Source organism: Gadus macrocephalus, chromosome 9, assembly GCF_031168955.1.
Source record: "Gadus macrocephalus chromosome 9, ASM3116895v1".
NCBI lineage: Eukaryota > Metazoa > Chordata > Actinopteri > Gadiformes > Gadidae > Gadus > Gadus macrocephalus.
The window spans coordinates 17,242,885-17,256,464 of NC_082390.1; the positions used below are offsets into that span (position 1 = coordinate 17,242,885).

Here is a 13,580-nt window from a genome sequence, read left to right on the forward strand (position 1 = left end):
AATCAGACCCATGAACCTATAAAGAAAGACGTCATCTCAAGCGGGAGAGAACGTTTGCGGTGCTGGTTTGTGTCACGTAAGTACAGGGCTCTCATGTCTCATGCATTCGGCGTGAGACACACGCAATTCAACCCATGCACACGCTCGAACCTGTGCCGTGTTCCAATACCCGTACTGTCCGTACTTACTAGCCAAAATTCAGAGGTGGAAAGAGTACTAAAATATTTTACTCAAGTACAAGTACTGTTACTCTGTTGAAATTGTACTCAAGTACGAGTAAATTTACCGGTCAAAAAAATCTACTCAAGTAAAAGTAAAAAGTAAATCATTTAAAATGTACTTTAAGTAAAAGTAAAAAGTTACTTTTTTACAATCAGTGTTTTCTGCCTCTACTGTGATGTGCAAAAGCCCACCTGGGAAATCGAAAGCCCACCTGGCAAATTCCCATTGTCATTGTGACACAGCACACAGTGCTCAGTCACTGCACACAACAAAATTGCATTTATGCCTGGCCAATTTCCACCGGAATCGGCACGGAAGCGCCACGGCAGCGAAGCGGCTGTGTTCCGTACTGCAATCCCCACTGGAAGCGGCACGGACACGTTCCGACAGATGGCTCAAGACGTGAATAATTATAATAAGTATTCATGCAATATTATTCACGAGTTATATTGAAACCATATATATTATAATATACATTATAATATATATATATACATAGGCCTACCTTATAATCAACCATACACATGACATAACCCATTAAATACGGTAGACCTATGATTTCTAGATGTCATGGCAACGTCCACTCGCGACACTGGACTTGCGAGGCATCGACGCAGACTTTCATTTCTTCTTTGCCACTGATTAGCTATTGATACCATACCATAGATAGACTGTATAATATATAAATACCCTGTGAATTGCATAGGGATCGATGTGAGCTCATGAATATTCATGCGCAAAGGCAAACTGATTGGCTGTAGTCGTGTTCTGAGACACGGCAGCGAACCGGCAACTTTCAGAAATAGAAAAGACAAGTATCGTAAACGAAGTGCCGGTTTGGGGACGGTTCCGTGCCGTGCCGGTGCCGGGGGAGAGCCGGGTCGATTGAAACACGGGACGATTGAAACACAGCGATTTACTCGAAAACCACGCAAGGCTTTCACGTCAAAATTCGTCACCACGTTCAGCAAGCAAGACTGACCAACCCCGGGAAATTTCGTGTAATGACGTCAAGCCGTTCAGATGTTATCCCGCAAACTTGTTTTCGAGAGCTGTAAGTAAAATCCTTCCTGCGGTAGTTTTTTTGTAATAAATAGTTGTATTTTTTGTTTCATGCCATAATAATATGACTATACAACAGATGAATTAGTACTTAAACCTGTGATAAAGTGTGCAATGTCACAGTTTTGAAGTTTAGAGGTAAAAAAGGTTTAAGTGTCAGTAGTCGCTGTCGGGACGATTGAAACACCTGTTTCAAACGTCCCGCACATCACCATGCGTAATTGCGCGCACATTGCACGATCAATACCTGTATAAATTACAGAATTAATAAATGTTTTGCAATGATTAACTGCTTTGAATTAATAACATATTTTTAATGAACAAAACGTGTTTATCACATGCATCAACAGTTTACTGAGAGAAGGGGAGGGCAGAGGGCAGTGAAGCCATTCATATTGGGCTCACCCCTAATGAGGTCAGTGTTGTGAAAAGGGCTATACATTTTTGGACAGGCACACATGTATGCTATGCACATAGTTTAATTAATAAATATGAACAAATAACATAAACATAAACACACAAATGTACATCAACTGTTTACGACCCCGTGCATTTCAGCTGCCCATTCCCTGCATCCTGGTCGAGGAAGGACTGGATCACCTCCTTCATGGAGCGCAGTAGCAGCTTCCCCCTTCGGCGTCCAGAGGCCACTAGCCAACAACGGTTGTCCAGCTTCAATCAAAACAATGTCAACTTGTTCTACCAAAATTGAAAGACGGTGCTGGACAGGCACCAGTTCCAGGCCAAGGATATTTGGAACATTAATGAAACCGGTATTTAATATGAACTTTATTAATATAAAACAACTATAAACACATAAATACATTTATAAAAATAAACTATGCTCACAACCATATAAATATGAAAAAAACGATATACACTTAACTAGTAGAAACGATGCTAACAACTATATACATATCAAAACAACTATATACACATCACTATATATATACACAACTATGCTCACACAACTATTTACAGGGGTCACCACTGTCCAGGTGCGCCCAGATGGGGCAGAAGCAGGTCAGGTCAGTGACCTCAGCGGAGTCACACCCGTGTCCGAGGAGTCGAAGCTGCTCCGCCTGCTGGACAATCACCCGTCCCACCTGTCAATTGCAGCAATCGATTACTGCAGAGCCAACGGCATAGTGCTGCTGTCATTCCCTCCCCACTGCACCCGCAGGTTGCAGCCAATGGACATTAGTGTCTTCGGCCCCCTAAAGGGGTACGTAAACAGTGCGGCGGACAGGTGGATGAGGAGCCACCAAGGGATCAACATCTCTATATATGATGTGCCCTCCATCATTGCTGAAGCCTTACCAGAGGCTGCAACAGTGAAGAACATCACCTCCGGGTTCTCAAGTTCAGGGATCTGGCCTTTTAAACCCTCCGCGTTTGAGGGAAATGACTTCACCGGATCCCATTCCACAGACCGTCCTCCTCCCAAGGCTTCAGGTGACGAGGTCAGCGCTTCTCCAGGTGCCACTTCAGGTAGGAACAGTTCATCAGAAGCAACAGAGTTCATAATACATAAGTAAATAGTCCCATAAGTCAAAGTTCATAAGAAAAGTCTATAGGTTAGTGGATGGCAGAGAAGCTGCTAGACCACCAGGCTACAACTCTCCCATCAGGGAATTTAACAAGGATCAGGAGGGTGGGAATATAAACATTTATTTATTTAAAAGTGTATTTTTTAAATGTGTCCTTTGGCAGGCATGGATGTACCTGGACGAGTTGCCGGGCCTGACGAAGCTGTCTGGCCTGAGGAAGATGCCCTCGAATTCTGCCTGGACATCGTCCGGTCTTACCCTAAGGCCGGGCCTAGAAAGATTACAAAGAGAAAAGGGAGAAAGAGGCATTTGGAGTTACTCTTGCATCTCATATCTTGTCTGGCCTTCCTTTGTCTACAGTCATGTAGACCTACCACATTTAAAGTAATTCAATTAGCATTAAAATGCACATTTTATGTTTTCAGGACAACTGCTATACTTACGACCCGAACTCTGAAGCAGCGTCATCCCGCCAAGCAGCCTCCCTCCTCTCGGGCTCCCAAGAAGAGGCTCTTCTCGCCCGCTCCTGATGCCGCCCCCCTTGCTGGAGTCACCCCTGGTGCCACCTCAGCTGCTCCTCCCACCATCACCTGGCCCGCTGATGGAGTCACCCCCACCTTGGGTCCAGTGTGATCGCATGAGGCTTGCACCGACGGGAGTACACACTACCTGTGTCACCTGTGTGACAAAGAATACAAATATTTAGCCTACTATACTGTCCATGTGTCTTCACTAGTTTGCAGTGGAAATACTGTAAATGTAGGCCTACAGCACAATTCACTTAACATTATAGACTGATTAACTAACTAACTATTAGGCCTGGGTTAGGCTATGAGTGGGAGCTGGGCTATTACATATTTTGCTGGGTAGGCCTACTTTTTGTCCATGATTGTAACGCATCCAAAATAACAACGGCTACATTAAATTATGACAATAATAATTTAATTTAGTGGACATGCACACTTAAAAACTGCTGGGTATAAGCTATAGGCTAGCCTACTACACCCTTGCTCTTGGTCATGACACATGGCATGCCGATTTATTTTTTTCTCCAGCCATTACCATCAATCAGCTAGAGTGCAATTTTCATCAAAGTTCTGCTTATTATATGATTTCAACATAATGTTCATGTCAATGTGCAGACTATTACACAATATTGATCAGATAAAATAAGTTTAGCCACTTACCTGTCCACAGAGACTCCGGATGCTTCTGTGCGCCGGGCTGTGCGTGTTGAAAAGAAATTAACCCCGTGCGGCGCTTGGATAAATTTCCGCTGTAACAGGTCTCGTGATATCCTGTTGACCTGGTCGTTTTTGTTTAAAATAAATAAAAGGATGTTCAACTGTGTATCCTTAAACATGACTTAGGACAGGGAAATAAGTAAATTGAATGCAAATTTAGTCGTCCAAAAGAAGAAAGGTGAGTTTTAATCGAAATGTGCATCTTGACAATTACGCACGGGCCAAAAATATATTTTGACCTATTTATATTATGCGGAATTATGTGAAATTTTAGCAATGAAGAGTACACTAGTATGTTGTCTGGTATGTTGCATAAAAACAAGAGTAAGGGCAATAGATTATTTTTAAAATATGCTGTTTCATTCGTCCCGCATGCGTGTTTCAAACGTCCCGACTAGGCGGGGCGTTTGAAACAAATGTCAACATACGTTCAAAGTTAAAAAACAGCTCGATCATCCAACATATGTATTAAATTTCACTTGCAACTAAGAGAACACACCTGTGAGTTGTTGATCACATGTTAAAATTATTTGTATACGTAACGTCATCTTTGAAAAAGACGTTGAACTGAAAAGTGTTTCAATCGACCCGGCTCTCCCCTACGTTCACTTGAATGGTTTATATTATTTTCGGCGAGCGATTCGCTGCTGTGCCGCTTCCGTGCCGATTCCAGTGGAAATTGGCCTTCACCCATGCAAGGGAGCAGCCCCAAATGGCAAAATGACTACTCACGGTAAAATCATTTCCAAAACACATTTCTTTTTATTTAAAAAAGTGCTACATAAACTACATAGTGCTACATTCAGCAAAAAGTGCCATCATCGTTTGAGTGAGAGACAGATCGTACGCGCCAACACTCTTTATAAAAGAACTAGGTTCTAGGCTAGAATTCTAGAGCTGCCGGCGCGCAGGGGCACAACGTTCCGTTTTTTACATCCCATAATTCATTACCAGAACACGTTTTTTTGGTTTCAGTGAGATTTTTTTTTACTCAGTAACGCTTGTGCTGTAAAATGTACCGAAGTACATTACTCCAAAGAAAATGTACTTAAGTAAAAGTAAAATGACACATTTTAAAAAGTAGTTAAAAAAGTACAAGTACACAAAAAAGCTACTCAATTACAGTAACGCGAGTAATGTAATTCGTTACTTTCCACCTCTGCCAAAATTTGAGTACGCAGTACGTTCCAATTCAGATCCGGCGAAAAGAAGTATACTTCAAGGACCCGGATGCCGTACTCAAAACGGGCTAATCCTGAAGTGTGGATCGAACGACACTCCCCGTACTCAACGGCAGCCATCCAGCTACGTAGCGGAAGAGGCGGAGCCAGGCTGAGCCAAAGTCGGCGCATTTTCCACATAGCCTGCATTAATAGAGTCATTTTGTAGTTTTTATAGTTTTTATAGCTGCTAGGCTTAAAGAGTTCACCGTTCAAAGCGGGATGTTTATTGCGGGGGAGGAGCCACGGCGGCAGTCGTGATCGTAATTTCCGGTTAGTGCACCACGGAGTACTCGATTTGGAACAGCACTCGCATCTGAAAAAATAACGTAGTAGATAGTGCGGATAGTATACTTCCTTTAAGTATACTCATGGAAGTACGGGTATGGTCTCACGGAAATACGTGACACTGTCACGTTATTTAATCTATTGAAACGTGATCAGGGACACGTAGGCCTATTTTCTAAATTTTGTATTTCAATTGGAAGTAGGCTATTTGTCGTGTCACTAAGCATGACTTCCAAACTAAGGTTCTGTCCGGGAGCGTTCTCCCTAATGTCCCTTATGGAGCTCCGTACAGATATAATTGTCTTAGAACACTCCCATTCAGAATGCATTGGTTTACATTTCGTTCTGTGTAACACGCAAAAAGTCGGACTATCGTACTCTGGAACACGCTTCAATAGATTAACGTTTGTGCGCAGGAGCACGCAATCGCGTGATACCGGGTTGCAACCACACACACACACACACACACACACACACACACACACACACATACACACACACACACACAACCTCTTGCAGGCAGACTCAGAATCTTGAGCCCATTTATTAGGGAACAGGTGTTATCGGGATTCCATCACTGCATTCCCAGAATCCTGCATTGTGAAAGTCTTCCCTTTTTTTTTTAAATGTACAATGGCATTTTATTCTACATACAAAACAACCATAGTATTTTTCAGGAGTCCACGACCACCCTGCCCGTTTTGACACACAAAAGTAATTTGACACTTCTGGGATGAGCCAATGATTCATCTGTTTGGAAGGTTTTGTTGGAGACAAACAAAGAATCTTCAGGCAACAGATGTGACAGCTGTGACTGCTCTCTCTCTCCTTCGTCTGCTGGGTCCTCTGTGTTTGCCTACCTGCTACAGGTAGCCAGTGGGCGGGGCTGAGAGGCTTGTCAGCTGATGAGGTGCACCTGTGCAGGTCTGCCACGCAGGCTGTAGCCAGTCTCTCTCTCTTTCCACAGAGGCAGGTGGGCTTGGGTTCTGTTCAGGGTGGTTCCTTAAGGTTTTGGGCCTTTGGTTTGGTTCCATGTTTTGTTTTATATTAACACTATTCAACATCCCCACAGCACACTTTCCACTGCCCATATACATAGGCTAGTCGAAAGAATTGTGTGTTTAGTCAGTAGTTCAGTTGGTTGGTCACATATGTTGGTTTGCTGTTCAGGTTTGGTTTGTTGCATTTTGTTTGGGTATTTCCAACATGGTAAAGATGGTTTGTTGTTCCCAGTATTTGTTTTGTCTGTCTGGGTAAGTTTCCTCCGTTCTGGCGGTCCTTGTGATTTTGGTACTGGTTTTCTGTCCAAACCATGTAATCGCACATTTTCTAATCTTCCATACGCTACACTAATCCCTTTACAGATTTCATGATACTTACTTTATTCTAATAAATAACTTTATCCCTTATCATGTGTGGATCCCGATCTTTGCTCTGACCCGAGCCTCGTCTTAATGCAGCCAAGGAGATGGAAGAGCGTTATGAATAATTATTAGATGATTGTGAATGAAATTGTGAATGAAAGACAGTAAAGATTCAATATGAATGGCAAAATAAGGATGGGATTTTATTTGAACAATAAAATATGTGTTGGGCAAATTATAGAGAGGCTGAGATTATAGATTTCATATTCAAAAGGCGAAGGGGTGAAAAAATTTAAGAAATATATTTAAGAAATATAGGCCTACTCAAAGCCCAAATCATTGATATCATACCCTATCCAATAATAAAGAAATTTGAATTTGAATGAATTTGAACAATTCCGTTAAATCCTCGTCCTCGTTTTGAACGTCTCACTCATGGCCGATCAGTAGCTGTATTCGAAATCGTTCCCTATCATGGATGTAGTGCACTAAATAGGGTGCACGCCATTTGGTAGGGTGTTCGAATTCTCAGTGGTCCACTATATAGGGCACTATATAGTGGACTTAAAATAGGGTACATACGGGCTGTTTCCCAATGTCAAGGAAGCATGCTCAACGGCCGCCCTTTTAAGGACGCTACGTCATAGAACGCCGACAAGCACTGTTCCAATGTTGAGGACACTCGAAAGCCGCGCCATTTTTGCGTCCTTTGTTTTTGAGAATTCCGAGATTTTTCAAGGATGCATCGCTGCATCCTAGACGGAGTAGGGTCCGACTGCGTCCTGCGTCCTCCTGCCAAGACACGCCCCTCGTGTGAAATACACGCCCCTCGTGTGAAATACACACCCCTCGTGTGAAATACACGCCCCTCGTGTGAAATACACGCCTATACAGAGTAGGGTCGGGGGCGTAGTCGGCCCTGATTGGTCTGATTCACGACGGCGTCTCTTCTCTTGTCGAACCTACTCCGGAGATGTAACGAACTGGTCAACAGCAGTTAGATAGCAGAAAGATGATTGCCTCGATTGATTTGGTAAGTGGACTGCATTATCAGTCAGAGATCGTATACTGTCATTGTTCTTGGTGTAGTTCTACTTAAAATTTTCATGTACACTCACAGCGTAATAATGTGTCGTCAATCCAACCACAAATTGGCTGCGTTTTTGGGATGTCTCTGCTAACTTTTCCTTTATGTTGATATTGCTTAAGCTTAACAGTTGTTGCTTTTCATGTTACCTATTTAATTGTTAAGTACCGCGTTTGATGCCGTGTTGGTTTTGTCGCAATATACTCTCACTGGTTTGTATTGATTTGATTATCATCATTTTGCCGTGTTACCGATTTGAAGTTGTCATCCCATGGCTATGTGGTTAGCCGCTAACTAGTAGGAGCGGGAAAGGATCTGCACACTGCTTGCAAAGGACTTAATTAGATCAAAGATGCCTGAGGAAGATCTGTCTGTTTGTGTGAGTCATGTTACAGCATCTATGTCACACCTGCGCTTACATTGTATACACTTAATTTTGTAATTTTTTTTGTGTTAAATTATGCCTGCCAATGCCTCTTGTGTTTCCCATTTTTAATAATAATTTTATCCCTTAATGTTATTGCACATATTTTGTATTTACTTTTTTATTTACTTTAAATGCTTTGTGTAATGACCTTCCCTTTCTCTATAATAAAAAAATGTAGCCTACCCTTATGGCCTGAGTCATGTTTCCCTTACTAAGAATTCCCTATCGTATGCATAAGTATTGTCTGTAAACAATTCAAGTGGAATAGGGGCGAAAATGTACAATTCTAAGGCTTGTATCCTTTATTGAAACCCCATTTTGTGTACCTATGGTGTGGCAGGCTGTGTAGCTGTATGGCAAAGATAACTACGTTTTGTAGGTTTTGACAAAAACGGAACAGCTTCGTAACCGAAGAGTTAACGATGTTGTTGCTCAACAAGACAACTGCTGGAGCTCCAATAAAGTTGCTTACAAATAAACTCCAACATCAGAGTAAGGAAGGACGGGGGAAACTTCAGTGGAAATCCCATTGTCATTGTGACACCGTACATACGTATTACATCATCACGCTGAGATTGGTCAGTCGTTGTATAGGCGTGTATTTCACACGAGGGGCGTGTATTTCACACGAGGGGCGTGTCTTGCAGGAGGACGCAGGACGCAGTCGGACCCTATAGAGTGGCGAAGTCACGCCCCTTCCGGTAGGGCTCATGGGACCTATGAGATCGAAAAATATGAATGGGTGTCAATGGAGAGAAAATAATTATTTTCTGGTCCCAGTCTTTATATGCCCTGGATTACACATATGTTGTTTGTGGATTTAAATGATAATTTTTCATGCAAAGAAAACTAAAAATGTTCATGAAGAAGTTTGATAATTTTAGGTTTTATGTGAGGCCGCTTTGTGAACTACAGCTCTTCGCTGCTCTAGACGCATATGATATACGTCACCACACCCGCCCTTGGAACTCGGCACAGAGATGGCGATCTCTCTGCCCCACTTCACCGTTTTTTCCAAGGGGAGGATAAAAGCATCGAAAGAGGTGAAAACCATTATAAATCGGGGCACGTGCAGAGTTTCAGTTATGCCGATGGGAAGATTGTCGGTCTTCTCCACGCCAGTCGCAGGGAGCGTGACGTCACATACGAGCCGTGTAGTCTTTCTCGTTGTGTTTTCTCTACAGCCTTTATCTGAACAATTGCACAATAAACGGTCGAACTCTTTGCATGAAAAATTATCCTTTAAATCCACAAACAACATATGTGTAATCCAGGGCATATAAAGACCGGGACCAGAAAATAATTATTTTCTCTCCATTGACACCCATTCATATTTTTCGATCTCATAGGTCCCATGCGCCCTACCGGAAGAGGCGTGACTTCGAGCCAAAACTACCCACAATCCTCTGCGTTCACTGGGCGGGTTCTTGAAAATGGCAGAGCAGTACACGTTCAAACGAAGTGAAGTTATATTAGTTTTCAGAAATATTTTGTGCCGTATTGCTTTTTATAGATTCATCATTTTAATGCAAATAATCAAGCCTAAAGACCTGTGCCACTTTTCAAACGTTTTTGCAACTTAATGATACGTTGCTATATTTTGCATGGACGTAGCTGGTGTTAAACACCACTGTCACCAATGTCAATTTACTCTCTCACAAGATTACATTATTCATGTATACCTATTTATGTTTGTGTTGAATCGTTTTTTTTAGGGTCAGCCCAGCAAACGGAGGCTTTTGTGCGCCTTAGGGTGGCGCACAAACATTTGTTTACCGGTGGAAGGGATAGTGCCACTATCCAATGTTGTAAAATTAATGCACAACCGATCATTTGCAATGTTTGTAATTTTTAATGAACGTATTTAATTGTATTTTATATGATATACTTATGTGTTCAAAGCACTGGTAGATTGTAGGCATATATGAATGAATGAATCAGATCAGTTAAATAATATATCCAAATAAATACGTTTATCATCTCTTTCTTTTTTGTCTTTTTCCCCCTGCATAATAGTAATCAACCGTACTGTAAATGTGATGCATGAATTAAGTTCTCAGACAATTTCACTTAGTTTTATAAAAATTGAATGGATTTTCCTTTTAATAAAGACAATTCGATCAACCACAACAAAGCTTTTGTGACTTCCCCAAAGAGGCTCCATGACCGCATTCATAACAGACAAAAGTCAAATAAATATCGATCAGCTTGATTGCTGCCATGTTTTATTCATAAGCGCACATGTGTTTACAAGCGGACACGCAGTATTAAAAAGCGGAAGCGGAAGCGCTTCCACACTACCAAGTCGTTCCCAAAGTCCGACGTTACAAACGCTAGGAAGCACTCGAGCTAGCACTCTAGTCTCATCTCCATAGGACGCGACTAGCAAGGACGCGTCCTAGCAAGGCTGCAGCCTTCACTTTGGGAAACAGCAGAGCCCGTCTACGAATATTAGACATTCTCTGGAAACAGCCACGATGTTCCCTTCATGTTACTTCCGTATACCACAATGCAATGCGGTCGTGTTTTTCCGGAAGAGAAGAAGAAGCTGAATAACCGAGAAAACGAATACATTTAAGTCTCGTTTTCTCGGAGTCTCCGGCTTTCGTTCAGAAATGTCAACAATTTATTTGGGATTTAAAATAGAAAATGTAACATTCAAAATTAATAAGAAAAACCTTGTTCAAGGAAATGTAACCTTCAACATCAATACAACCTCAAGCTTTCCTCGAGTGTCCGGTTTGTTTACATGATGTGGGCGCATCTGTCTGCGTCACACAAATGCCCGGCGCATTTACTGACGCAAATGACGTTTACAAATGTTCAGCGTAGTGTCCGAATGATTAGCTCTTAATTGAGATCACCTGTCACGCACCCCATTATAAGGTGAACACAATGTGTTTGGTTTACTTTTCGCATCGGCCTGTGTCAATCGAGGTTGAGTTTATTGAGGGTTGAAAGTTTTCGATCTAGTTTGCAGATCACTATTGTCACTTTATACAAACTGAAAGTATGCGTTGTTGCGTGTTTGTTTTTGTGGGCATTTGACTGAACAGCCCAGACAAATATTGCTACCAACATGGCACTTCGAAACAGACCACCGCAGTGAGTAAAAGTTATTTTCCTTTATTAAATGTTGATGTTTTTGGGCTGTCTCCTCAGACACAAGCCATCAGTATCCCTGCTCTTTGCACCTTGACATGCATGTCGCCGCTGTTTGTTAACCTAGCTTTGCTGATTTGTATCTTGTGATGTGTGTGTGTGTGTTTTTCTTAACAGGTGTTAGATGACTGACAAGATCTATGGGGGGGCCCCCTTTGGGCCCCCCCATACCAACTTAGTCTTCAAAGGAATCTAGTGCCATGGGACTCCAGTGTCTTCAAAACATCCTCGGAATACATGTGTATGAATGGTCCACCGAAGGGTTGATCTGGAAGCCACCACGGTCCACGCAGTAATCTGCTGCGTGGGCCGTAGTGGCTTCCAGAGCCATCTTTCGGTCTTGGTCAGGATTTGTTACCGTTGCCATTCAATGTAGCAGGCTACGGGTTTCTGAAGAAGCCTGCTTTACGTTGCATTGGAGTACAAATATTGTGCAAAATGCTCATGTAATTGCACTAGCACTAGTAACCTGTAGATTAGCTTAGTTTAACGTCATTCCGTGCTGTCTCTGTCAAATGCGTGGCTTACTTTAAGTCCACAAGGCCCTCTGGTAAACCACGTTGGAACACCCCTGGACAAGGTGATTAGTCACTGGGTGTGTGCTAAAGTTTTGTTCCATTTTTCACTAGTTGGTTAAGGTTTGGTAGAATGGTTTGGATGCTAGCGACGTGATGGCGTATGTACAAGAGCCTACCGTGGCCAGGCCACAGTTGCGACGGTCACGGCCAGGTGGCCTAGTGTGAGTGCAACCTTGATTGCATTTGTATACTGTTTACCATTGGATGTTTATGCAATTTGGCTTAATTCATCCGGAGTAAAGCTGCATTTGACTATTCCAGGGTCGTTTTGTACAGGCTTTCAATTGACCATGTTGACTAGTTTGTGGGAATTTTTTTTTTTTTACCCTTGCTTACAATCCAACGGTTGTGACCACTTATGCAACTGGGCTGTGAACCTTGCAATTCTAGTTGCATATTTGTACACGCAAGCTTGTCCATTTCTATCGCCATCACTAACACTAGCTTCAGCATTTCCTTGTAGGCCATTAGCTGACTTGTGTATTGGAGCGATGTTTTGGGTATTTTAAGATGCTTGAAAACCTAAAATAAAGCAAAATGCGTGTCTGATGTGCAAGAGCCAATTTGTTGGCTTGCAGTAGTCGAGGAGTTGCCGTAGGTCGTAAGCCATCTGGAGGTTGTGGCAATGGAGGCTTGTGGTAGATCTGCCATCCAAGAAAGGTTAATTCTTCTGAAGCATGATTAATAGTTTAGTAAATTGAATCTATTCATATAGAACTATAAAATCCAAGACTGCAGCCAGTAACTTGGATTGCAATATGTGGAAAGTATTAGTCTTCATTTGTAACAACAGAATAATTAACATGACTAACTGGGTTTCTTCCATTTTCTAACTAGGGGGACTTGACTGGTGAGTCTACTGGATTAATCAGTAGCGGTACTTTGCCCAACATATTTGATGGCATGACTACAGGGTGACAAAGACCATTATTCCCTGCCTATCAAAAGAGACTTCTAAAACATATCTGCTAGAACAGTTCCTATACTTTTTGTATAATTTGGTCATGCTGCAAATTTACTTTTTGTAGTTGCTCCATATTTAGTTCTTTGACAGCCTCACCTGCTAGAAAAGTCTATTCAAATCGGCTAAATATAATGAACTAAATTAATAGCCATGGAATGTTGTCACTCATACTAATGGCAAATACCCTCTTTCAGTTGGTGGTTCAACACTGATGTCTCTAGGCTTGAGGGAGAGCTCACAAGTAAATTACACGAATGTCCTGGAGCAATTGGGAATACACTTTTATTTATTCTACCTGACCAGGGACATCTTTGAACTATAGGTCACCTAACCCAAACTTTTCACTCTTGTTAGGTTGTCCTTTTCTCTTGTTTTAATCCGAAAGGGCTGAAATATCAACATTTCAGGTATT

At 42.1% G+C, this 13,580-nt stretch overlaps 2 long non-coding RNA genes across 2 annotated transcripts; one reads left to right on the plus strand and one right to left on the minus strand.

The window, feature by feature from the left end:
• Positions 1 to 2,131: 2,131 nt before the first annotated feature.
• On the minus strand, positions 2,132 to 4,665 carry LOC132464714 (uncharacterized). Its single transcript, XR_009527333.1, has 5 exons — positions 4,022 to 4,665; positions 3,278 to 3,512; positions 3,010 to 3,105; positions 2,605 to 2,769; positions 2,132 to 2,390 (listed from the first exon to the last, which is right to left on the minus strand). It is a non-coding gene; the product is annotated as an uncharacterized LOC132464714 (long non-coding RNA).
• Positions 4,666 to 11,375: 6,710 nt separating this feature from the next.
• LOC132464715 (uncharacterized) lies at positions 11,376 to 13,136 on the plus strand. Its single transcript, XR_009527334.1, has 2 exons — positions 11,376 to 11,569; positions 11,744 to 13,136. It is a non-coding gene; the product is annotated as an uncharacterized LOC132464715 (long non-coding RNA).
• The last annotated feature ends 444 nt before the right edge of the window (positions 13,137 to 13,580 follow it).